This window comes from Bidens hawaiensis, unplaced genomic scaffold (genome assembly GCF_021521415.1).
Source record: "Bidens hawaiensis isolate Kalapana, Puna unplaced genomic scaffold, B.hawaiensis_p1.1 tig00002977_1, whole genome shotgun sequence".
NCBI classification, from domain to species: Eukaryota; Viridiplantae; Streptophyta; class Magnoliopsida; order Asterales; family Asteraceae; genus Bidens; species Bidens hawaiensis.
This window is the reverse complement of record NW_027491160.1, coordinates 2,248,381-2,253,135: the sequence shown is the minus strand read 5'-3', so window position 1 is coordinate 2,253,135 and position 4,755 is coordinate 2,248,381. Positions and strand designations below refer to the sequence as shown.

Sequence of the window (4,755 nt, the reverse complement as noted above, 5' to 3'; positions counted from 1 at the left end):
CGTTTGTTTGGTTGTTCATCAACATTTAGGGTTAGGCTCTTGTGTCCTTGAACTATAATCATCAAACCTTATCATTGAGTTAATTATATTAGACATAGAATTGGTAATTGTGGTGTCCGGGTTCAGTTGTCAACAATTCGGTTTAAGTTATCGTTTGTCATCATAAATCAAACCATAGGATTAGCAATTATTATGGAACCAAAGACGAAAGAATCTGTGATTAACGTATGGAGCACATAACCCGAACCTAGAATGGATACTTTTCATTAATATTATTTACAAATCGTTTTAAGTAATTATTTAGTTTTAATTAATCTTTTTTCTAAAAACCACTTAACATCATCTGTTCAACTTAGTTAATAATTAAATCAGTAGTATTAAAATTAGCACTTTTCTTGAGTCTCTGTGGAGACGACCTTACTTACTCGTACTTATTATAGGTATTTAAGTCTTTAAATAATTGTTTTTAAGTAGACCACGACAGCCTACGTCATGTTACGGATTATAGGTCGTAATATGGCTAGTAAGAGACTCAGCTGTAGGCATACGTAAAACTATAAGGGTAAAATGCTAGTGTGTACCTTGGTTGTACACTCAAGTGAAATCGTTGAGTGTGTAGATGTACTATCCAAAGTATGATTAAATGAGTTTTAGATTCTTGCCAAAGATAAAAGATTTTGTATCTGCCATCTGTTAATGATATTCACCAGGTTTTCGCTGACGTACTATTTTAAAAATGTTTCCACATAGGCAGTAGTAAGTGATGGTATCGATGATAGATTAACAAGAAGATAGCTCATTGAAGAGTAAAAGAATTCGTGGGCTCGTTTGTTAAAATCCTTGTAATATAAAAATAGCGTTTTGTAACAATATGAATATTTAAGTCCTAGGAAAATATATTTGACATAATATTTTGTTAAATCAAATTTCCGCCGCAATAAAAAAAGAACTCTGATGTATTTATAAAATCGGTATCAACTATGATCACACGGCCAGGCCCCCAAGGCTGGGTGTGACAGTTCTCGCTTAGAATAATTCTCACACGTCTAAGTGAGTACTTTATTCGAAGCGAAAAGTTGACAAGCGAAAACTGTGGTTATGTGATTACTAGGATAATGTGAGTACTGTGATATGCGACTACTTGATAGAGTGAGACCCTAGTTATGTGAGTACTTAGGTCAACAAACACTTTAGATGAGCAAATACTTGGAGTATTGACTAAGTATGGAATTTATTAGTTAGGAAGTTTGCAAGATCAGGTGAGTTTCTAGACCAATCTTTATGTTACAGATTTTGGACGATGTGCATACACACTATATGATTAATTGAATTAAGAAAATGGTTTTGGCTCCTAGCCTCGTACAGTAAAGAATGACTAAGTGTATTATTAATGAACGGTAATGTTTTGAAAGAAAAAGGGAAAACCTAAGAAAAGTAATAAAATAATTATGTGAAAGTCTTAATAATTATGGAATGAGTATGTGCGATGTATAATATAAACATAGGAAAGGCATGCGTCCTTGTACGTGTTTACATTATATAATGGGTCTTACGAGACATGTGGAAAGAATAGGTGAACATAGGGAAGGCGTGTGACCCTTGTACGGGTTCACTTTACCTAGGCATGCATGATGCATGAAAAACCGAATATGAATCATGTATAATGTTATGATAACGTTGCGATCATGAATGTGGTTATGTTACACAATGGTATGATAAATGAATATTATATTTGATATGTTATAAAAGTTTTATATGCACTTTTAAACTACCACTCACTTAGCGCAACTCACTTTAGTTTCAAAAAGTCATATATCGTCAGCGCTGGTGCAATTCAATCTGTTAACAAGTGTGTGATTTTTAATACCCGAACTCGTACCCGACCCTACCCGTAGGTACGGATAGGGCATGCATTTCAGTACCAAAGCCCATACCCGGAATAGGACCTGATCTGTACCCAGTAATACCCGAAAACCGGAACCGGTTCCATACCAGGAACTAGGATTTTCCAATACCCGAAACTCAAATACTCGATCTATACCCGAAATTACCTGAAAAATACTTGAAAATTACCCCTAGAAAGTGCAGGCCCTTAAAAAATCCAATCCGTACTCGAAAAAAAGCCCCTGAAAAAACTTGAAAATAGGGTTTTTTCAATACCCGAAAATAGGGTGTTCGAATACCCGGTTCTATACCCGACCTGGACCGATATATAGGGTATGGTTTTAAAGACAATGCTGGATTTGAATCGACGATTTGTGCACCTCTACCTCTAGCCCAACCCATGATTTAAGCCTAATCCCAGCCCTATAAAAACATAGTTGGGCTCTCTTAGCCCAACCGCAGTCTCTTCTTCCCGAACCTAGCCTCCGGCTCACCTGAGCTCTGTCCGACCACAAAGCTTTGCTGATTCAATGGCCAATCGCTTCATCAACCCATCCTTCCTATGTTAAAGGTATGTGATGACCTTTGCGGCATCTTTAATGCCCATTAGCAGCATATTATATTAACAGCAATGCCATTAAGGCTACCCACATATATTCTCCCAATCTATCAATTTCGCTTGTCTAATCTTCTTCGGGTTTCTAAAATCTCATCGATTTCAAACCCTCAACCTCAAACGGAAGCTGCTGCTACACTTTGGTTCGTTAAAGTTGTATGCACACTACATGTTCGACGAAAGTCCTCAGTGAAAGAAGCTGTTATTTCTGACTATCTTCGCAAGAATTTGAATACCCATATTGCTGTTAGTGTTATTGAACATATGATTAGTAATTGGAATGACCCGAATTTGGGTTTTAGTTTTTTACAGTATACCAAGAACATGTTGAATCTTGCTCATTCTATTGAAACATATAGCTTTGTTTTAAGGTCGTTTTGTCATGCGGGTGTACATGATTTAGCGAAAGGAGTGATTGATTTAATGAAAGTTGATGGCTTGGTTCCGGATAGTACGCTTTTAGGCCTTGTAGTTACGTCGTTTGTGAATGCCGGTAAGTTAGATTATGCCAAAGAGTTGATTATTGATCGGTCTTACAATGATTGTTTTGTGGTTAATAAACTTTTGAGCTCATGGGTGAAGAATAATAAGGTGGACGAGGCGGTTGATTTTATTGAAAACATTGTTTTAAGATCAGAAAGCTTTGCTCCCGATGTTTATGCGTTTAACATAGTAATATCGGGTCTGTGTAGAGTTCGGGAGGTTAACAAGGGTTTTAGTCTTTACAACCAGATGAGGAAGTTTGATTGTTTCCCGGATTCGATTACCTATAATACTCTTTTGAGCGGGTTTTGTCGGGTTGGTAATATTACTAAAGCACACGCGTTATTGAACCAAGTGTGTATGGTGGATGACTGTTCACCAGATGTTGTGAGTTTTACTTCGGTTATATCAGGATACTGCAAATTAGGTAAATTGAAAGAGGCGTTGGTTTTATTTGATGAAATGATTGATAATGGAATTTAAACCTAACACCATTACGTTTAATGTCATAATCGATGGGTTCGGAAAGATAGGTGATATTGGGTCTATGTTAAACATGTATGATAAAATGATTAGTTTTGGTTGTACACCTGATGTTATCACTTTCACATCGATAATCGACGGTCATTGTCGCTTAGGCGATTTGCCAAACGGTTTGAAGATTTGGGACGAGATGAATAGAAGGAATTTATATCCAAATTTATACACTTTTTCGATTATTATACATAGTTTGTGCAAAGAAAGTAGGTTAAACGAGGCTCATGACCTTTTAACGGAACTGAAGAAAAGAGGCGATATTGTTGCTAAAGCGTTTATTTACAACCCTGTGATTGATGGGTTTTGTAAAGCGGGAAATGTTGATGAGGCTAATATGATTGTGAAAGAAATGGAAGAGAAAAGATGCAAACTTGATAAATTAACATTTACTATTTTGATAATCGGTCATTGTATGAAGGGGCGAATGGTGGAAGCAATAAGGCTTTTCGAGAAGATGGTTATGCTTGGTTGTGATCCAGATTCGGTTACCGTGAATTCGTTGATGTCACGTCTTTTAAAGGCTGGGATGCCCAAAGAAGCTTTTGAAATGAGGAAAGCGGTTTTGGGCGTGCGGGTCCCACAAAGAGATGGTTTGTGTGGTAAAAAGTTGGATATCCCTGTGGCTGTGTGAGCTGATGTGGCGTTATGATGTTGATTTTGGATATAGCAGTTGTTGAGGTTATTGGTGCACGTGTATTTGTGCGAACGAGCTCAATTCTTAGCATAATCAGGCGATCCTCATTTGACATGATTGCATATTAAATATTATTTTATGCAAGTAATATGATTTTCAACAAAAGTGAATATCATGGTCTAGAAGTGAACATCAGTATGACACAAGTTACATGGCTTTTCTGAATGTAGACAACTATACATTAGACAACACAAAGTTAATGTTTTAACTTCTGAATATAATCTTTTAAAACAGGTCTGAGTCTGAAGAATGTTCTAGAGTTCCTGCCAATCCGAGTCCTGTTCGACTTCACCATATAGATGTGTGCCAGATGGTATGATGCAAGGGTACATCAGTGAACCAAGATACAAAATGGGGCCCACTGCCATATATTTTCCGATGATAAAATGGGGACCTGATCGCGTGTAAATTTTAAGACTTTTAAAAATTGCAGGTCATAGCACGGACTTTAATCTGGATTTTCAAAATGTTAGAGATTGACATTAAAAAGATCTTGGAAGTACCCAACAGACTGCGGCACAAATACAAACACCATGGGTTG

The 4,755-nt window shown here is 36.8% G+C and overlaps 1 pseudogene; it reads left to right on the top strand.

The window, feature by feature from the left end:
- Positions 1–2,358: 2,358 nt before the first annotated feature.
- On the top strand, positions 2,359–4,395 carry LOC143621841 (uncharacterized; annotated as a pseudogene).
- The last annotated feature ends 360 nt before the right edge of the window (positions 4,396–4,755 follow it).